Consider the following 23,027-nt stretch of genomic DNA (forward strand, 5'->3'; position numbering starts at 1 on the left):
GATCTTCACCTGGGGATGCTCAAGGCTTCTCCCTGATTGTGTACTCAGAAATCACCTTTCGTGGTGCTTGAGCATCTCATGGGATGGTAAGGCTATAACGCATGTCCAGATCTGGCAAGACAAGCACCGTGCCAACTGTACTGTCACTCAAGGCTCAGCATCACATTCAATGTACTGAGCCTGCGTGAACTGGTGCCTGAGTGCAGTAAACCCCAAAGCTTAACAAATCCAAAGATGGCCAAATACGACCAAAGTCCCAAATTGGTTTTTAAAATAAACATAAAAGGATGCAGACAGACAGCACAGCAGGTCAGGCACTGTCCTTGCTCAAGGTCAAAAAAAGTTCGATTCTGACATTCAGTAGGGTCTCTCAAGTCATCTGCTTGATCCCTGACTGTATAGTTCAGAGGCACACCCTGAGTCCTGATGAACAGAGAACCACTGGAAGTGACCACGAGCACTGAAATAGAGCAGCATCTTATGGGGCGAGGCCCTAAGAAATAAATGAACTGTGTTGGGCGCGATATTTCAGCAGGCAGCACACAGACACTGCACACACGTACAGGATTGGTCCCCAGCAGCACACAATGCCCCGAACCACAACCAGGATGAATAACTGAATACTCAGCCAGAAATAATCCCTAAGTGTTTGTAAGTATAACCCCAAACCAAAGCAAAACAAAATAAAAGGGAATGCCTTGCCATAGAGGCAGGGTGGACTGGGGGGATGGGCGTGGAAGGGATACTGGGATTAGTGGTGTTTGGAGAATGGGCACTGGTGGAGGGATGTGTAATTGATCACTGTATTACTGAAACCCAAGCACAAAAATTTGTAAGTATACAAAAGTACCTCATGGTGTTTCACTAATAGAAATGAAAAAAAAAAAATAAAACTAAACTAAACTAAATAAAAATAAACTGAAGTTGTGGGCCAGGTGCAATAGTACCAGGATTAAGACAGCAACCTTTTTGGCTGCCAAGCATGTTCAATCCTCAGCACCCCATGGCCCCTGAGCACCCCCAGGAGTGATCCCTCAGCACAGAGACAAGAATATTCAAGTTCTGCCCCAAATAAAAGCAAAACCAAAATACATAGAAATTATGTGTAGTACAAGAAATAATCAGAGAACTCAGCATTGGCAGGAACCAGGAACATGTTAGAGAGAACTGAGCAATGGTACAACATGTGGGGAGCTTTCTATGCACGGGGCTAACCTGGGTTGATACCCAACACTCCCGATTCATTAAAACCCACAAAGAGTGATTGCTATGGACAGAGCTTAGAGTAAGCCCCAAGCATCGCCAGGTGAGCACCACCAACAACAAAAAAAAAACAGGGAAGAAACAAGAGGAACAGCTACTGCATGGCTGTCCTCAGCAGGACATTCACAGCTACTGTTGGACACACAGTCACGGCCCGGCACAGGGAGTCCACACCGGTCTGTTCAGACAAGGTCGGTCCCGCACTGCTCTCACCAATGGTCGACAGGTGCTCGTAGGTCTCCAGCATCACGTCCCTGTAGAGCTTTCTCTGAGAGGTATACAGGCATGTCAACTCCTCTGGGGTGAAGCTCACAGCCAAGTCGGAGAAGGTCACTGTGTCCTGAGCCGACATACAAAGAGGGGCAGGAGTCAGGGTCTGTTCCCACCATGTCCCCTGGGCTGTGAAGCCAGGACCCCCAGGCCCTAGAGGGGCTCAGGGTCTGTCCCCTCAGGAAAAACCAGTCTCCACCTGAACACCTGGCAGATGGGTCCCAACTTCTAAGACAGCTGCGTCTATAAAAAGTGAGACTGCTCTACTAGAAGGTTCCTGAAGGTGTTGGTCTAGCTTCTGACCCCAGGGAATTCCACCACTGCTACTATGAGCACTGCAGAGAGTGCAGTGCTGAGCACACAATCAGTGGGACCCAAATGAGTGACCCTGCTTTCAGCTAAACATATACTCCCTGCATCCCACAGCCCATGTTCTAGGGAGAAGGGGACACTAAATGTCCAGTCACCGACTGAAAGCTATGCATGTACATATGTGCCTGTTGAACTATGATCATGGTTCAGGGCCACTCCAAATGCCTCTCAAAGTGTCTTAAGCCCAACAGCTCTGATGGCCCCAGAGATCTTTTGCTTTGTCTCCCTAGGATCAGCACATGCCCAGAACCGCAAACCGAGGAGCCAATGAATGCTGGACTGTGTGATTGAGCAGGAGAAGCTCTCCAGAGCTAGGACAAAATAGTGTAAACACATATCCCGGGACCCGAGTTACTGTAGCTGCCAGGGCACAAACAGGTCCAGCGCACCCGGGGACCCACGATGCACATCAGGCACAGAGCCAAGAGGAAGCCCTGAGCATCTCCCCTGTGGCACAAAAATAAATATGAAAAGAAACAAAGCAGCATGACTGTGTAACAGGACAGTGGGATGGGGACAGTGGGTAGTGCTGGTGATCCCCACCATTCCATAGGGTCCCCTAAGCAGTGCCAGGTACAATGCCAGAGTGCAGAGCCAAGAGTATAATCCCCAGAATAACTGCGTGTGGCTCTGAAAACAAAACAAAATACCCAGACACCAGCCTTTGATGCCCAGCACCCCATATGGTCCCTGAGACATGTCAGGAGTCATCCCTGAGCACCAGTAATCTTTGAGCTGTTGTGATACAAAAGGCAAATACAATGAAACTAACACACGTGGTCTCAGACAGTAGAGAGCTGGGTGCTCCAACAAGGCGGCAGGATCTTTCCTGAAGCAAGTTAGAGACAGACAGCCCTGGAAGCCTGGCCATCCTGTCACAGCATGACCTCATTCTGTCACTCCTACCTGGCGTCGGTGTGTCCGATGGCAACTCACCATCTTCTCCTGCCTCTGTTTTTCCTGAGGATCAGAGACCTGGAGGAGAAGTCAGAATTGTGACCACTGGACAGTAGCAAAATTACCAAGTTCTGACCAGCCACACCCTCGGGCACTGATTCACAGACCCGCTTGGGGGACACTGCCTAATGCTTCTGTCTCCCCAGGAGAAGCAAAATGGGTTGGCATCTGTGCTGCCTTTTGCGACACAAGTTCTGGGCTTGGCTACAAGTGAGAAAAGTCGGCCCTACCTTGGTCTGGTGACTCCTCCCGGATACCACAGAAGGTTCTCCCAGGCCCAGCCAGGAAGTACTCTGAGGCCAGGAAATCCCATGCATCAGCGCCCCCTTCTGGCCCCGTGAGAGAGCCACCATTTGGGCTATGATTGTATGGGGGAGCCCCTGTCTTCTTTAAAAAAAACGAAAAAACAGGAGCTGGAGTGGTCGAACAGTGGGTAGGGCAGTTTGCTTTGCAAAGTGGCCAACCTGGGTTCGATTCCCAGCATCCCATAGCTTCCCCTGAGCACCACAGGAGTAATTCTTGAGACAGAACCAGGAGTAACCCATTGCATCACCGGGTATGAACCAAAAAGCAAATAAATATAATTTTTTAAAAACTTTCTACAGGGGCTGTAGCAATAGCACAGTGGGTAGGGTGTTTGCCTTGCAAGCGGCCAACCCCGATTCAATTCCCAGCATCCCACACGGTCCCCCAAGCTCTGCCAGGAGTGATTCCTGAGTATAGAGCCAGTAGTAACCCTTGAGCATCGGCTGGGTGAGACCCAAAAAGCAAAACAAATAAATAAATAAATAAATAAACAAATTTTCTACAGACATACACTTTTACCAGTAGTACATGGACACACACAAGCGCATGCACACACACACCCTTTACTCCCTGTAATCACCTTGATAACCAGCGGTCTGGGTAGGACTTTGCAACATGATGTCAGGAGGCAGATATTCCTATTCCAACATACAGTAAACCTGTTAGGATGCTTGTGTTGCTGACACTAATCAATCCTCTGCATCCCCAAGGCCCCCAGAGCACTGCCAGGAATAATATCTGAGGCCAGAGCCAGAGTAAGCCCTCAGGGTATCTCCGGGAATGCAGAGCCCCCTATTCCACACACCGAAAATAGCCCCAAAAGGAAAATATCATTGGCAAACCCAGACACCTGCAGATCCACCAGCCGGGCCTGACCTATGAGGGCAGCCGATGAATAAGCTGGACGGCAACAGGGTCTCTTGCCTTTAGGGGGGCTGCGGCTCAGCCCCTCAAAGTGAATCTGGAGATTCCACAGCAGCGAAACTGGGGCAAGGACCCAACATGGGTCAGCTGGAAGGTTCAGGAAGGCTAAGGCCCCGCCCTCGGCAGCTCCTGCACCCCAAGTCCTGCAGCCCCCGCGCTCAGCCCCGCGCCCACCCGTGGCTGCCCCAAAGTAGAACTGAAGGCGACCGTGGCCACACTAGCCCCCCAGGATCACACAATCACACCCGCGACCCCCGCATCTCACTACAGCCCCCTATGAACCTCCCAAAGCTCTGCACCCTGCAGGACTCCATCATACCTCAGGAACCGCGTGGATATCGGGGAACACAAGAAAAACAGGTGCAAGAGGCCCCTTGAGCTGGCGTGGTCCCGCGGCTCACAGCGTGGAGAAGAGGAGGCTCGGAGGGCTCACGGGAGGCCACCTCCGACCTGCAGCAAGACAAACTCGGCCTTCAGAGTCCCCTTTCTCACTGGGGCCTAGTTGGCCCTTCACCCATGTGAACAAGGACTCTGTGACCCGTTTCCAGGAAGAGAAGCACCAGGAAGGCCCCACTGTGATGTCACTTCCGGTGCTGCAAGCAGCCTTAAAGGGCCAGACACCAGATGTGTAGAGAAGTATTAACCCCACCCAGGTGAATCAGTGGCGGGAGGGGGATGGATTTGAATAAGGGAGCGGAGAGGCAGCTGCTAGAGTAGTTGGTCAGTGTGGGAGCTCGGATTAGAAGTCCCCTGATGCTTTACTGGCCAGTCAAATGTGGTCAATGCTCTCACACACAAGGCTATCAGGAAAACTGCAGCAGGGTTGATCCTGGTAAAACAAGCAGTTAGGGAGTGGGTGGGGCACAGGAAAGTGAGTTTCTTAGGATTGTTAAATTTTTATGGGGGTTTGATGTGGGCCCACGAGGTTCTGGAGAACATTAGAAATGCCTAGAATTGAAGCTCATTTGCCAAAATGAAGGCAAGTTTCCATTGTTTAAAAAAATTAAATAAAGGGCTGGAGAGATAGCACAGCAGGCAGGGCGTTTGCCTTGCACGCGCCCGACCCGCATTCAATTCCCAGCATCCTATATGGTTCCCTGAGCACCGTAAGGAGTACTCCTGAGTGCAGAGCCAGGAGTAACCCCTGTGCATCACCGTGTGTGACCCAAAAAGAAAAGAAAATTTTAAATAAAAATATTATGTTCTCTCTCTGAGCAAGTCAAGTTCTAACCCCCCTCTGTTTATTCTCTGGCTGAACTACTTCATAACAGTTTCCTGTTATTGTGTACCCCACAACCTGACACCCTAAAATTTTGACGGTGTTCTCCTCCCATTCTGTGAGAATGAGGAATGTGGAAGCAAGATTCATCTCGGTACCCCACTAAGGTTCCATCTGAAGGAATCTGCCAACATCAGATTGAGGATGTTCTTATTTCTTTCCTTTTTAATGTTTTGGGAGTCACAGCTGATGTTGCTCAGGGGTGACAACTGGCTCTGTACTCAGGAATGACTCTTGGCATATGGGATACCGGCAAAGGTACCCAAGTCTGCAGAACACAAGACAAGTGCCCTAAGGGCTCTGCTACTGCTGCATGCCCCAGGCTGCATGCTTAATCCTTAATTACACCACACCTAACATGGAAGTTAACCCTAGGGTGAAAATTTTTACGTTGTGGAACCGCCCCACAGCGACATCTAGTGGCGGTTAAGCGGAACTCCCATTGCCCGAGTTCCCCACCCTTAAGATTTCCAGCCATCAGATTTGCTTCAATGCTGGGGCTCATTAAGAATCAAACACGCAGCCTGGGACCCTAGTGGGATAACAGTGGGTAAGGCCTTGCATCGGTTTGGAGTTCTTGCACCCCATATAGACCCATGCACGCCAACAGAAATATCTAACAATTGGCGGGACCAACCCCTGAGCATTACTGTGTGCCCCTCCCCCCGAAACAGATGCTTGCTGCCCTCCAGAGCCCCACCCACACACTCTCTGACCCCACAAGAGTCTCTGGTTTCTTAATTAGGTGTCCAGAATTTGCTATTCCTAGTGGGGTTTGAAGCCACATTAAAAAACATGATCTTCGTTCCCTCCCCACCCACCATACTGACTATCTGGGCAAGTGACACTGGGTTCTTTATTGGGGAGAGGGGTCGGTGGCCACAACAGACCTACTGCGGGCACTTGAGAACCCTACATAATGCTGGGAATTGACCTGTGTTGAGCACAAAGCATTGCCTCCCCCCCCCCCCCCGTCTTCTATCTCGAAGAACTCCATCTGAAAGGTTTCCTCTCTTGGTCACCCCCATACCTCATCACCCTACATTTCGATAAAAGTCATTTCTCTGTTCTGTGTGTAGCTGGTGAGGTCGAAGCAAGATTCAGCTCGTTGTAACTCCAGGCTTGAGGTGAAGGAATCCGCTGACAAAGAAACTGAGGTTATGGTTTTCGTTTGATAGATTATGGTTGGGGGCCACACCCGGCAATGTTCTGGGGTGACTCCTGGATATTCTTTCCTTAATTACCCCTGTAGGTGTTCACGGAACTATAAGGGGGTGCCTGGATTTGGACCCAGTTTAACTGCTGCAAGGGGAGCGCTTTTCTACCCACTTTCCACCTGCTCTATTGCATGAGGCTTGATCGTTAATCATTGAAGCAAAATCCAGCTCTGGAAATCTTCCCTGTAAACCCGGGAGGCACCTCATCCCCTCCGTCACCACAAGACGGCGCTATTTAATATATTCGTCCCTGCCCAGGGTCCTTTCTCTCAGGAATGCCCATCCCTGACCCTCTCCCCCTTCCAGAACCTACTGAAGCTCCCCAGGACTCTCCAAGCTCTCTGCAGAGAGACCCCTGATCCTTGCCCAACTCTGCAGCCCCCAACACACACCAGTGTCCTGGCTTTATTTGGGAGTGGCCACAGCACAACTAAAGCTGTGGAGAGGGCAAGGCTTTCTATGGTGTGGGGGATGGAACCCAGGTTGGCCAGGGGAAGCCAAGAGATTTCTCAGAGTTCTGTCTCCTTTATCTGACCCTTTTCCCCATCATGGTCATCCTCACACATCTTTCCCCTCTATACAATTTTTGCTTTTTGTCATCACACGGGATGTTGCACAGGGGTTACCGCTGACTTGATACTCAGGGATTACTTGTGGCGGTGCTCAGGTGACCATGGGGGATGCTGGGTATCAAACCCGTGTCGACCACGTGCAAGGCAAACACCCAAACTGTTGCACATTTGGAAGGACCCCAAACATTCTCTTACTCCCTGCCAGAGTTTTTGGGATTCCATAGATTTGAGATGTTCAAAACATTGTGCTTGTGGCACTTTTGTGCCAGCCACGAAGTACACTTTCTGCACTCCCCACTCACTTGGCCAAACAAAAAAGGTTCTACTGAGAGGTCCTGTTCTGACACTGTAAATGTTTATTAGTCATTCAATATGAATTTGACCATGTTTCCAAAGATCAGATGGAAACAAGAAGGTCTTCCCACATTCTTTACATACATAAAGTTTTGTTGTGTAAGCCTTTTGATACGAGCAGTATCTGAGGATGTAGTAAGTGGGTGGAGATGTAAACAAAGGTCTCCCCGCATTCTGCACATGTATATAGTTTCTCCCCAGTGTGAATTCTTCTATGTACTGTAAGCTTTGCGGATCAAGTAAAGGCCTTCACACACCCCCGACATATATAAGGCTTCTCTCCAGAATGATTTTTCACATGCAGAGTCAAGGCTGAGGATTGAGTGATGGCGTTACCAAACACCAACATTTATGAGGTTTCTTCCACTCTTAATTTCCCTATGTGTAATGAGGAGTGACGGGTACCGAAGAGGTTTCCCACAAACCTCACTTATAACAAGCTTTTCTCCAGTATGTATTTTCTTGTGCTTAAAAAAGGCTTGAGGGGCTGGAGAGATAGCACAGCGGGTAGGGCGTTTGCCTTGCTTGAGTCCTACCTTCCCATATGTTCCCTTGAGTACCGCCAGGAGTAACTCCTGAGTGCAGAGTCAGGAGTAACCGCTGTGCATTGCCAGGTGTGACCCAGAAAGCAAAATAAAATAAAATAAAATAAATAAAAATAAAAAATAAAAGGCTTGAGTAAGAAGCAAAGGGCTTCCCACTGTCCTTCCATGCATATGGTTTCTCTCCAGTATTAACTCTGCTATGTACAATAAGGCATCGGGATTGATGGAAGACCTTCCCACATTCTTGACACGTATATGGTTTCTGTCCTGTGTGGATGTTCACATGGTCACACCGGGGTAGTGCTGGACGCAAAGTTTGTTCTTGCTGTTGACATTCCTGGGGATTCTGTCCACCTCTGTGGGTTTCGAAGGAGATGTCAAGGTGTCGAGGACCTGGGAAGGCTCCCCCACATTCCTTACATTTGGACGGGTTTGTACCATGGTGACTTAGGAGACTGTTGGAGTGAAGGACTCTCTATAAACTGTGACCTCTCCCACCGTACAGGGGCTTCTCCCCTGGGACGGTTTGTGTCCATGGACTGAGCACAACGGTCTCTGAGTAGCTTTTCCCAGGGGAAAGCTTCTTTGCAGCAAGGGCGCTCCCTTCCTTCTGGTCACCCAGAGAAGACATCCCACCTGTCTTGGCATCCACATGGGGCTGAGGATACAACTGGTTGCTCGAGACTCTGTCACAGTGTGCATGATCAGACAACCCACCCAGGCTGGTTGCTTCCCTGAGGAACAGCAGAGGAAACTTCCAATTAGTTTGCTGTGCCTGAGAGTCTCCTCGTCCAGAAAATTCACATCTGCGGGTTGGTTTCTAACATTTAACCCCCTTAATTGAAATTATGACATGAGACCGGATTTTCCAAGCAACGACTAATGTTTCAATAAGACGGACAAGCAAAAATTGACCGATGCGGGGTTACAGAGCTATATAAATTTTTTGAACTCAGTGAACAGACACATTAAGTCGAAATAACTCCCTCTGCAGAAAAATGAAGTACCCGTTTAGACTGAAAATAAAAGGGACCTGAGACTGGGTTTGGTTCCAGCTGAGTGTGGAGCCCAGGATACATGTGCGAAGGCAAAGATGCATCCCCACACACCCGAGAGGGACACTGTGAAAACATCTCACCTGAAGCAGATTCCTCTCCAGGATCAATGAGGTTTTTGTTTCTTGTTCTGTTTACTTAGGTGGGGAGAAGGTCACACCGAGCACTGCTCAGGGATTCCTGCTGCTGGGGCTCTGAGGGACATGTGGGGTGCTGGGAAGGAGTCCAGGTTTCCTTCCTGGTGCAAAGCAAGTACCCTTCCTAACGCAAAATCAACAGTGCTGCACCATCAGGTTCTTTTCAACAATCGCCACTTGTCTTTGCTGTATATCAGATCTAAAATCACAGTATTTCCCCTGTATTAAAAAGAGATTTCGGGGGGTCAGAGCCATACTACAGGTGTAGGGTGTTTGTCTTGTACGCGGCCGACCTGGGTTCAATCTCGGATATCCCATATGGTTCCTTAAGCATCGCTAGGAGTAATTACTGAGTGGAGAGCCCAGAGTAACCACTGAACATCACTGGGTGTGACCCAAAAAGCAAAAAAATAAATACAAATAAGGTATTTTTAGGTTTTAGAATTACTGATTTTATGCAGCAACAGGGTCGGAATGAAGATACGCGTTGCGTGAAGTTAGCCAGAAAAAGAAACACAAACAAAATGATGCACCAATCTGTGGAATGCAGAACACTGGATGCAGAAAAGTACTGTAAAGGGTGTGCTTAAATCATCCCTGATTCAGTGTTTAGAGACTGTTATAGTGCATAGAATCAGAGACATTCCATCGAGGCTGGCTGCTTCCGTGGAGAACAACAGAGGAGGATTCTAATTATTTCTTGATTTCTTGAGAGTCTCCATGTCAAAAAAAATGTCGAGCCCTGCAGGTTTGGTGTCTAACATTTCCACCAGGCAAATCTAATTATCGAAACCTGTATGGCTTTTCGTGGAATGACAAAATGTTTTTGGAAGAAGGACATGCAAAATTGACAGAATTGTTTGTCATTAACTTGTCCATTTCTTTCTCAACTCAATGAAGAACACATTACGTGAAAATAATTCCTATACAGAAAATGGAAGCACCAGTTTCAAACAAATAAAAATAAACCAGAGTCTGGGTTCGGTTGTAACTCAGTATGGAACTCGGGATGCATGTATGAAAGCAAGGCTGAATCCCCACAAAACTGAGAACACAGGGGCCATTGAAGACATCGAACCTAATTGAGTTAATGTCAGTTAATGTTAATCAATGAGGTTTTGGGGAGTTTTTTGTATTTATTTGTTGGGGCAGTGTCACACAAAATAGTGCTTATAGATCACTCCTAGTGGGGCTGTGGGACCATATTGGGTGCTGGGTATAGAACCTGGTTCCATCCCTAGACAAAGCAGTGCACTTCCCACTACACTACTACTAGGGCCAAAAAACCAGTTCTTTTCAACAATGTTCACCTGTGCTTACATTCTATAAAAAAAACCTCAGTATTATTTTGGTATTTAAAAAAACAGAATGTCTTTAAATCTTAAAATTACTGAATTTATCACCCACTGAGGCTAAGAGCCTATTACTCTTGGCATAAGGCTGTGGATTTCCTCCCTGTGATGTCCAGAGTCTGGAGATCTGCTGACAGCAAAGGATACCAGGTGCCCCCATTCAAGCCACATGCTTGGTCCACTGAAAATCCCAGTGGCATAATAATTTATTCTGAACATGCAAACCTTTCCAGCTCACTTGTACTCGATGATCCTGTTGTACTGCATCAAAATGTGGTAATACTGAATCCCACATTTGGGGTTTGATTTCTGAAATCAAACAAAACAGAATGTAAGAGTTACTCACTGGATAGTAGAATGAGGTACAGCATATAGCGGACATCTTGATAGTTCTCACAGTCCAAACAGGCCCACAGAAAAGGGTAGATATTTTGGGTGATCACTGTGATGACCTAGACATTATCCAAACTAGCTTTTGGGTGTTGTATTTTGACCAGACCAGATACTGGGACCACATTAAATGCAGGGGATCAAAAATCAGTCAGCTGCCTAAAATGCAAGTGCGCTCCCTGCTATCCATGTCCTGATCCAAACTAATTTTGATATGGACTTATTCATTACTTTAACACAAAGGCAAAAATATCACTAAGAGGAACACGAAAGAACAGGAGAGAGACCATGTGCTTAGCTTGAGGCAGACAGGCTCAGATCTCAGATCCCTGAACACCTCGGGTATAATTCCTGAGCGCACAGCCAGGAGTTACACCTGAGACACACAAGGAGTCATGTATTACTATGGCTGGGCCCAAAACCTAAACGACGATAAACTTCTTAGATACTCAAAAACATATAATGATCCTAGGGCAAAGATAAGCATGGTGTTAGAGAGGGCAGAGGGGTTCTGACTGCTCCAGAAAAGGGGACCCGGAGTTGCAGGCTCCACAGCCACCCTGCTAAGGCACATAAAGGAAGACTGAAGGTTGAGATTCCCATGGACTATTCTACACACCTGACAGATAAGGAAGATTAACGACAAAGTCAGGAAATTAAAGCACAGATCATTACATGATGGACAGTCCAAGAGGGAAGAAGGGGAGCACGAACTTGGCACAGATGCCTGGATCCAGGAGCTTGAAGCCCTACGGCCTCAAACAGCAGAGAGCCGGGCACTCAGGCTCGGAGCCACATCCCACGTCTCCTTCCTGAAACAACCCAAGACCCGAGAAGCCTGTGCGCTCCTGTCACTGCACTGGGTCATCTTGTCGCTCTCATGCCTGAGGATGGTGTGGCAGAGGGCACGTCACCACCTCTTCCCTTTGTTTTTCCTGTAGATCAGCAGGAGTATCCATGGAAAGACCTGAGCCGTGAGCACCAGAGGAGAACAGCCAGCCACGCCCCCCACCAGGAAGTCCCTGCATTGGAGCAAGAAATGTAGTGACTTGCCAGACACTTGGTCACTGGCTCACAGACACATCCGCAGGGATACACTGCCAGATGCTCCTCCCTCTCCAGGGGACAGAGAAGTGGGTTGTGACCAGGCTGCCTGTTGGGACAGGAGGGCTAGTCTCAGCCTACAGGGGAGGAAACTACAGCCCTGCCCGAGCCCCGGGAATCCACTCAGGGCCCTACAGGAAGGTACCTAAGGCCAGGGACTAACTCTTAGGCCAGGAGCTCCCATGCAGAGATGGCCCCTGCAGGTCACAGTGACAACAGGCCCATTAGTGGCTCTGCGTGGGGGCAGTCACAGGGACTCAGGGTGGACAAACCTTCAGCTGCCCTCTTGTATAATGGGCGGGGTCATGGGCCTGGGAGCTGTCTTCCAGGGAACAAGGTCACTCCTGCACTCGGGTGAGTCCCAGGTGCCCCATATCTGATGTGCTGGACCTAGGCCATCCTGGTCCTGATTTACTGTAATACCGAATCATCACATGAGCCTCCTCCAGCACTTGCTCCTGTTTTGCAGGAACAGCTCTGAAAACCATGTAAACAGTGTCTTGTATCACAAAATTATCCAAATATCCAGGGTGTTTACTATGAGCCATGATTTTACGTGTGTCTAACAACTGGAATTTCTGGAGTGGGCTTACTTTTTTTAATGTAGGAGTACTGCTATTTATTCAGTCACTGATTAGCTGATTGAATTGTGCATGAACTCCACCTTACTTTTTTTCATTTTTTTTACAATTTTATTTATTGAATCACCGTGAGAAGTTACAAAGCTTTCGGGTTTAAGTCTCGGTCATACAATGAAACACCCGTACCTTCACCAGTGCCCATTCTCCACCACCAAAAACCCCAGTATACCCCCATCCCACACCCTCCCCCTACGTTTGGGGCAGATGATTTTCACATTACTCTACTTTGATCACATTCAATATTTCGACACCAGACCCACCATTATTATTTGAGATTTTACCCCAACACTTAGATCTGCTGAAAAGGCAACAGTAGACAATTTGTGTTCTATTGCTGGTTATGAAAAACATATGATGTCGTGTGGCTGCAGTAAGGCCATGTGATTTTGAAATTCTAAAATTTTAACACTTAAATCTGGAGGGATTTCTGACAAAAGCCACTGGGTTTCGAGTTTTGCTCCTGAGTCTCTGGGATCATGGCCATTGAGCAGCTTGATCAGGAGCCAGAAAGGCCATTTGTGGGCGATGACTTGGGGTCTTATTGGGGTGGGGAGGACAAGCCCGGATCCACCCCCATCCCCTGAGGCCCAACAAGTTTCGTCACTGGGGGCCCAAGCCTGACTGTCCAATGGCCTCTGGAGGATGACGGCCACTGAGCCACCAGGAGGAAGCAGGTGGAAAAACAGCACCCTTTCCCCCCTGGGGTGGCCCAGCGACAGCAACCTACTGCAGGGTCCGGACACATTTCTGCCAAAAGCTGCTGGGTTTCAAGATTTGTTTCTGAGTATCTGGGATCATGGCCATTAAGCAGCTTGATCAGGAGCCAGAAAGGCCGTTCGTGGACAATGACTTGGGGTTTCATTGGGGTGGGGAGGACAGGCCCATCTCCACCCCCATCCCGTGAACCCCAAAATGTCTCAACACAGCGGGCCCAGACCTGTCCGTCCAATGGCCTCTGGAGAATGACAGCCACTGAGCCGCCAGGGGGGAGCAGGCAGAGGGACAACACCCTTTCCCCACTGGGGTGGCCCTGGAACAGTAACCTACTGCGGGGTCTGGATGCATTTCTGCCAAAAGCCACTGAGTTTCGAGATTTGTTTCTGAGTCTCTGGGAGCAAGGCCGTTAAGCAGCTTGATCAGGAGCCAGAGAGCCCGTTCGTGGGCAATGAGATGGGGTCGCGTTGGGGTGGGGAGGAAAGGCCCGGTTCCCCGCGCCCCATCCCGTGTGTCCCAACAAGTTTTGTCACTGCAGGCCTGAGCCTGACTGTCCAATGGCCTCTGGAGGATGACAGCCACCAATTCGCCAGGGGGGAGTAGGCGGAGTGACAACACCCATTCCTCCCTGGGGTGGCCAGGTGACAGTAACATACTGTGGGGTCCGGACACATTTCTGCCTAAAGCCACTGGGTTTTGAGATTTGTTTCTGAATCTCTGGGATCATGGCCGTTAAGCATCTTGATCAGGAGTCAGGCCGTTTGTGGGCGATGACTTGGGGTCTTGTTGTGGTGGGGAGGACAGGACCGGCTCCACCCCCATCCTGTGAGGTCCTGCGTGTCTCGTTACTGTGGGCCCAAACCTGACTGTCCAGTGGCCTCTGAAGGATGGCGTCCACTGGGCCACCAGGGGGAACAGGTCAAGGCATGAAACCTTTTCCCACCTGGGTTGGCCCAGCACCGGTAACCTACTGCAGGGACCGGACTCATTTCTGCCAAAAGCCCTGGGTTTCGAGATTTGTTTCTGAGTCTCTGGGATAATGGCCATTAAGCAGTTCAATCAGGAACCAGAGAGGCCATGACTCCAATTCTATAGCTGAGCCGGAGGTGGTTTGTGGGTGTGTCTCCCACATACCTAACTTTTGGCCGTTTACATTCTTGGTTAAGCTTTGCCCCAAATTTTTGGGGTCTGGCTAAAGGCACAGCAGCAATTTTTGGGTATCTGGAAGTCTGAAGTCGCCATCAGGCTGCTGATGCACTCGCCTAACAGGTACAGACTGACCTGCTGGCGGCAACCATACCCATTGGGTCTACTTTTAAACCATGACTATAATATCTTGTGGATTGGTGTGGTAATACAGCAGATAAAACATTCACCTTGCACTTGACTGACCCAGGTTCAATACACTAGCACATATATGGGCTCCAGACCTCTGCCAGAAGTGATCCTTTAGCTCGGACGTAGGAATAAGCCACAGACAAAGAAGGGTGTTTACCAAAAATACTGCAACGTCAAAAGGTAACTCTAATGAAAGGAAACAAGAACAACAAATACTCAAGTGTGAATTCTGAGGCACCCTTCCCAGGTTGCCAGATGTGAAGAATAGTGAATCGGTAGGTCCCATAGTATGAGGTGTCTGGTGTTCCGCTCTCCAGAGAAACAAAGACACGGGACCACAACAACTGATGGCAGATGGACCAGAGCACAGTGATCCCTTAATTCAGAACCGAATAGCATACTTATAGAACATCTGAGGGAGATCGAGGTACAGGACTGCATGTATTGTGATTTACCATTTACAGAGGTCAAGCTTTTCAACAGAGGCAATTCTTTGGGGGAGTTGGGGTGGGGGAATTAACTCAAGGAGATGTTCTGTCTGATAAATTCACTCGGGGGTTACAAGATCTGTGCTGCTTTGCTCTTTCCGTATGTGTACGTATTAAAGAATCAAGTTTACTTCTTATCAATATTTGCAGTTATCTGGATACACACAATATGAAACATTCCAAAAAATTACTTCTCTGGGTCCAGGAACTAATGTTAAAAGATGATTGTCCGTTTTTTCCATAAATTCCACATGGAGCCCTTAGTATTGTTACCCAATGGGGTCTGGTCTTTTAGGTCATGACGAATTGGAAACAAGACCGTACTTTATGATTTCTAGACTGATTCTAGATATTGAAGCCAATGTAGCTTTGATGCTTGCCCCAGGTCAAACCAGAGATTCTCGGTTGGATCCAGTTTTCTGGAGTTAGAAAATACAGTAAGTGAAGCCTGAGTCAAGTAATTATGATGAATGCCCAGAAGTAAATATATTTTAAAGTCAATTAAACCTCAAATATTAAGCACTTCATATTAACTTTATTCCTTTTTGAAGCAAAGAGCATTGCTCTATAGTAATAGATTATACTTTATATATGTTAGAGGGGAAAGAGAAATGCAAATAAATGACTACAGATACAAAGAGCAAAGTCACCAGAATGTTTGACTTATAAGTTAAAGATAAACTCGGGGGACTGGGAGTGCTCTAAAGGGCACTCTAAAGAGTAACCTAAGTGCTCTAAAGAGTAACCTTCTCTGAGGGGAAGAAAAGTTGGCAATTCACTGACCAATTCTGAAACACTTAGGGTACATATCCAACACTCATATGTAAAGACAAATTCTAGAGTGAAACATTTAAAGCAAGTCCTTAGGCCCCCTTTTCTTTGTTTTTTATGCTGCAGAAATCCGTATTTTCTCTTAAATACTAGTAGTCCTTTTTATTGTTCTCACATCGTATGTGTGTGTTTGTCTCTGTGTGTCTATGTGTTTCAATTTTGGACCACAACTGGCAGTGCTCACGGGTTACTGCAGCTCTGGGATCAGGGCTCAGTCCTACTGGGGATGAGGGACTATGTGAAATACCAGGTGTAGATGGAACTTGAGTTGGCCGCGTACAATGCAAGCACCCTACTGGCTGTACTATTGCTCTGGCCCTTTCTAACTTAATTATTTCCACCGCATCAGGAGTGACCCTAACCAAGGCTTCGACAACACCACCATACAACCCAGAAATCAACTATTTCTCTTAAAAAAGAACACAAAGGGGCTGGAGAGATAGCACAGTGGGTAGGGTGTTTGCCTTGCACGTGGCCGACCCAGGTTTGATCCCCAGCATCCCATATGGTCCCTTGAGAACCATCAGGAGTAACTCCTGCGTGCAGAGCCAGGAGTAACCCCTGTGCATCGCCGTGTGTGACCCAAAAAGCAAAAAAAAAAAAAGTTTCACTTGCAAACCTCATCCAACCACTTGTTCATACATGTGAAACCTGCACCCTGGCACAGGCCACACTCCACTGCCCAAAGCCTCTAGGTCCCCCTAAAGCCTTTGCCATACCTCAGGAACCTCCTGTATATTAGGAACGAGTGAAAAAGAAGTGCAAAATCGCGCCCCCAGGTGCACCAGCTCTGCCACTCACAGTGCAGGAGACTTGGAGGCCGCTAGTGTCCGGCCATAAAATCGACCTCCACAGTGCCCCTATCAAAAGAGCCATCAATTCCTCCTCCACCCATGACACCAATGGTGGCCTGAGCCAGGCAACCACTAGAATAGAAAGGATGCTGAAAGCACCAGTTCTGTGACATCACTTCCGCACCCACCAGGATCCTTAAAGGGCCATGGTCCAGATGCAGAGAGACCATCTGTGACCATCCAGGTGAGCCGGTGCTCTTAGGTGGCTGGACTGGATAAAGTAGTGGAGACGTAGCTGCTGGAGTGGTGGGTCCCAGCGGGGGGGTGGGAGTAAGGACCAGAGTCCTGATTCTGTACTGGTTAGTCAACCATTGAAACAATGCTCTCGCACACAGTCCATCAGAAAAAACACATATGGGTTGATTCAAGGTCAAAAAGGCAAGTTGGTACATGGCACCTGACATTGAGTTTCGTGAGGAAGTAATCAAGAATGGGTGAAGCAGTGACTGAAGCCAGCCCTGGAAATGCAGAGAGGAACTGGCCTAGCACCAGCCCAGAGAACTGGACAAACACTGGAAAGTGGAAAAGCCCGGTAAGACCATCAGAGAGCACTGTCCAGCCAACACGCTACCTCATGAAAACGCCTGCCCAGTGGACTCTTGCCTACAAGAAAAAACACAGGAGGCAGTTTGAGAAACACAATTTCAAATCCAGAGTATGGACAAGAGGGGTAGTACAGTGGCGTGGGCGCTTGCCTTGTATGTGGTCAATCTGGGTTCAATCCGCAGAACTCCCAATGGTCCCCTGAGCACCATCAAAGTGAAAATCCAGGAGTAATCCCTGCATATTGCCAGGTGTGTACCACCAACAAACATACATACATATATATATGGAGTGATAGAACAGCATGGGAGAAGGAGCTGGTCACACACAGCCCACCTGGATTCCAATCACAGTACCCCATAAAATGATCCTGAGTCCCCCAGGTATGGATGACTTAGCTGAGAGGGAGGAGTAGGACTCAGTTGGGAGTGGCTTCAAAGAACATGAATCAAGAGGCCCTGAAGAATGAAGGTGTGGCCTGTTTTCTGCCATAATCCCCCAAACCCAGGGCCTCAAAGCCAAGTCACAGGCGCTGGAGCAGTAGTCCAGAGTGGAGGGCTTTTTCCTTGCACGGGGCAGCTCAGTTTCAATCCCTGCCATCCCATATGGTCATCATGAACTGCCAGGAGTAACTACTGATTGTGGAGGCAGGAGTAACCACAGAGCATCACTGCATGTGAACCAAAATGCAAAAAAAAAATGTCAAGCCAGAGTCACAACAAAGAATAAGACAGTGGTGAGCCTTGACAGCCCTGAGCGAAGTGATTTTATTTTGCCTTTTTATTCAAATTCCTTTTTTTAAATTTTTAATTAGTGAGACACCATGAGGTACAGTTGTAGACTTACAAAGTTTTGTGCTTGGGTTTCAAGTATACAATGACCAAATACCCATCCCTCAACCAGTGCCCATTTCCCACCACCACGGATCCCTGTATCCCTCCCACCCCCCACGCCCTCATCCCACCCTGCCTCTTTGGCAGGGCATTCCCCTTTGTTCTCTTTCTCATTTTGGGTTTTGTGGTTTGCAAAAGAGGCAATGAGTGCTAATCATGTTTGGTCTATAGTCTACTTTCAGCATGCTTCTCCCATCCTGGGAGGATCCTCGCAACACTCTTTATTTTGTGCTCCCTTCTCTATCTGGGCTGCCTTTTTCCCTATCATGTGTGGCTGGCCTCCAAGCCATGCAGCAAAATTCCTGGTATTAATCTTGGCCACTCTTGACCTTGACAGCCCTGAGCAAAGGAGTTTTTTTGCATTTTTATTCATATTCCTCTTAGCTTTCACCAAAAATCTGAAAAGTACCTGTTAACATACACATCAAGTTCAAATTCGGGGACCCTGGCATAGACTTTTCCTTATAGACTGACATCACAGAAAGTTTATTACACATATCCACGATTATTACCTCCCTGGCTGCACTTTTGTAGCACAGCATCCCATGGTACAAAGAAAACAGACTTTCTGAAAAGGGCCTGTTTTGACATTAAAAATTGTTATTAGGTCATTGAGTTATCTACTATGAATTTATGATGTTTCCTAAGACCAGAAGGAAACACAAAGGCCTTCCCACATTCTTGACATATATAAGGTTTCACCCCAGTGTGAACTGCCCTATGTACAATTAGGCTGGAGGCCTGACGGAAAGCCCTCCCACATTCCTTACAAACAAATGGTTTCTCTCCAGTGTGAACTCTCACATGACGAGTAAGGGTTGAAGAAGAAACAAAGGCCTTCCCACACTCCTTACAAACATAAGGTCTCTCTCCAGTGTGCTGTCGCATATGGCGAATGAGGGTTGAGGATCCCACAAAGGCCTTTCCACATATCTTACATCCATAAGGCCTTTCTCCATTGTGAATTCTCATATGCATATTGAGGCCTGAGGAAGAAAGAAAGGCCTTTCCACATACCTTACATCCATAAGGCTTCTCTCCATTGTGAATTTTCATATGTCGAGTAAGGCCTGAGGATACAACAAAGGCCTTCCCACATTCCTTACAAACATTTGGTCTCTCTCCAGTGTGAATTCTCATATGGCTGGTAAGTGTTGAGGAATTAACAAAGGCCTTTCCACATACCTTACATCCATAAGGATTCTCTCCATTGTGAATTCTCATATGCCGACTAAGGACTGAGGAATAACTAAAGGCCTTCCCACACTCCTTACATATATAAGGCCTCTCTTCAGTATGAGTTTTCATATGCCCAGTAAGGGTTGAGGATCGAGTGAAGGCCTTTCCACGTGCCTTATATTTATGAGGTTTCTCTCCAGTATGAATTTTCCTGTGTCAAGAAAGGTGTGAGGAGTAACCAAAGACCTTCCCACATTGCTCACACACATATGTTTTCTTTCCAGTATGGATTCTACAATGTTTTAAGAGGTCTGACGGTTGAGTGAAGGCCTTCGCACAGTCCTTACATGTATGTGGTTTCCCTCCTGTGTGGATGTTCATATCATCACATTGGGGTGATGCCGGATTCAAACCACGCCCTTGCTGCGATACTCTTGGGGATTCTGTCCACTGTGGGTTTCTAAGGGAACACCACAGTCCTGGGAACATGGGAAAGCTCCTCCACATTCACTTGGACAGGGTCAATCTATGGTGACTTTGCTTGTGGGCCTTTCGGTGTGAAGGACTCACTGTAAACAGTGCTCCTCTCCCACATCAAGGGTCTGCCCCAATGTTGGGGTTTGTGTCTGTAGACTGAGAATAACAGACTGTGTGAAACTTTTCCCCGGGGAGGGATTCTTCAGAGTGAGGTTGCTCTCTCCATTCTGATCACCCTCGGAGGCCATCCTGCCTGCCTTGGCATCCACGTGTGGCTCAGGGCACAAATGCACACTCGAAACTTTTTCACAGTGTGAAGAGTCAGAGACATTCCACTCGGGCTGGCTGCTTCCCTGTAGAACAGCAGAGGATTCCAATTATAGTTCTCTGCCTTAAGTGTCTCCATGTCAAAAGAAATTGATACCTGCCGGTTGATTTTTAACATATGTAACATACCAATGCAATTCCCGACAAGTGGATGGCGATACCATGGACTAACCTAATGTTTCTGTAAGACACACATGGAAAATTGATGAATGAGGGGCCATTAATTTGTAAAATATTTTTAACTCAATGAACAGGCAGAAATAACTCCCTCCACAGAATACCGATGCACCAGATTCAAGATAAAATAAAACACACTAAATTCTGCGTTCAGTTCTATCTCAATGTGGAGTAAAGCCGGGGATGCATTTGTTAGGAAAAGCTGCATCCAACACTGCTGACACTGAACACAAGGGCCATTGAAAACATCTCACCATAGACAGGTTCTTTTCAGGGTCAATGACTTTTTCTGTTCTGTATTTTGTTTTCATTTAGGGTTGGGGTACACCATTCAGTGCTCAGCATTACCAGTAGGTCTCTGTGAAACACATGGCAATGTGGATGGACCAGTTTAAAAGACAAGGTATTTTCACGAATATCATTTGTAGATACTTTCAATCAAATGAAAAAGCAAGGCATATACATGAAACATATTACAATTTTCTTTAGGTTTTGAGCAGAGATGTCAGCACCCAGTGAAAATAAGGGTCCTCAAATTCAAGCATCATACTTTAATTTTTTTTCCAGCCGTTCCCGGCCCTGCACTTTAAAAATAACATGCTGGTCCACTGACATTTTCTGTTAGTATTAGAAAATTGATTCCAAACTTGCAAATCTTACCGGCTCACTCATACTCGGTGATTGAGTTCCTAAATCTTGAAGCCATGCATTGAGTTCTGAAACGAAACACAATATACAACGTAAGTAGTCTTCGAATGGAGGGGCTGGAGCAATAGCACAGTGGGTAAGGCATTTGCCTTGCACACGGTTTACCCGGGTTCGATTCCCAGCATCCCATATGGTCCCTTGAGCACTGCTAGGAGTAATTCCTGAGCGCATGATCCAGGAGTAACCCCTGTGCATTTTTGTTGTGACACCCTCCCCCCCCAAAAAAAGAAAAAGTATTCTTCGAATGGGATGGGACATCCTTAACCAGGCAGTACAGCTTGAGGACATCTATTTGGTTGTCACAGTCCAAAGTATCCCACAGAAAAGGGAAGGTCCCTGGAAAGGATTGCTGTGAAAAGCTTGGCAATCCTACAAGACATGCACGCATGCCTCTCCTCCCCGGCCTCAGGTTTCCTCCTTTCAGCCAGGAGATCACCGCAGGCTTCAACCCAGAATGCCCTGAACCTTACAGTTACGGAGCATGGATTAGTGACAAGGAAAATGTGACAAGTAAACCGCATGTATCCATATAAAAATGGAGTAAATTACTGGAAAGGCATGAACAGAATCTGCACATCTGAAATGTTCTAGATTTGTGGTTATCCAAGAGCTAAGATCCAGGTCCTAATTTAAGAATAAAATATGGGGCCCATAAAACACCACAAATAGTATAACTCAGGTCTTAAAGGTCCAACAGGGGTTTGATCACAGCACAGTACGTAGTATTTTTTTCTCTAGTTTGAGATCCTCACCTGGGGATGCTCAAGGCTTCTCCCTGACAATGTACTCAGAAATCACCTTTGGTTTTGCTTGAGGATCATTATGGGTTGGTGAGAATAGAACGCATGTCCAGAACTTGCAAGACAAACACTGTGTTCGCTGTACTGTCACTATAGGTTCGGCATCACATGCAATGTACTGAGCCTGTGCGAACTGATGCCTGAGTGCAGTAAACCCCAAAGCTTAACAAATCCAAAGATGAACAAAGATGACCAAAGCCCCCAGATGGTTTTTAAAATAAACATAAAAGGATGCAGACAGACAGCACAGCAGGTCAGGCACTGGCCTTCCTCAAAGTCAATTAAAGTTCGATCCTGACATTCAGTAGGGTCTCTCAAGCCATCAGCTGTGATCCCTGACTGCATAATCCAGAGGCAAATCCTGACTCCGGATGAATCAAGAACCACTGAAAGTGCCCACGAGCACTGAAATAGACCAACATCTGATGGGGTGAGGCCCTAAGAAATACATAAACTGGGTTGGGAGCGATATTAAAGCAGGCACGACACAGACACTGCACACACGTACAGGATTGATCCCCAGCAGCACACAATGCCCCAGGCCACAACCAGGATAAATAACTGAATACACAGCCAGAAATAGTCCCTACGTATTTTTAAGTATAACCTCAAACCAAATCAAAACAAAATAAGAGAATGCCCCGCCACGGAGGCAGGGTGGGCAGTGGGATGGGGGTGGGAGGGATACTGGGATTAGTGGTGGTGGAGAATGGGCACTGGTGGAGGGATGGGTACTTGATCACTGTATAACTGAAACCTAAGCATGAAAATTTGTAAGTCTACAACTGTACCTCGTGGTGTTTCATTAATATAAATTAAAAAAAATAAAAAGTAAAAATAAAATAATAAAAATAAAAATAAATTAACTGAAGTTGTGGGCCTGGTGCAATTGTACCAGGATTAAGACAGCAACGTTTTATGCTGCCAAGCGTGTTCAATCCTCAGAATCCCATGGCTCCT

The 23,027-nt window shown here is 47.4% G+C and overlaps 1 pseudogene; it reads left to right on the forward strand.

The window, feature by feature from the left end:
* The first annotated feature begins 3,997 nt into the window (after positions 1–3,997).
* LOC130022560 (uncharacterized) lies at positions 3,998–4,146 on the forward strand (annotated as a pseudogene).
* The last annotated feature ends 18,881 nt before the right edge of the window (positions 4,147–23,027 follow it).

Source organism: Sorex fumeus, unplaced genomic scaffold, assembly GCF_029834395.1.
Source record: "Sorex fumeus unplaced genomic scaffold, SorFum_2.1 ptg000019l, whole genome shotgun sequence".
NCBI lineage: Eukaryota > Metazoa > Chordata > Mammalia > Eulipotyphla > Soricidae > Sorex > Sorex fumeus.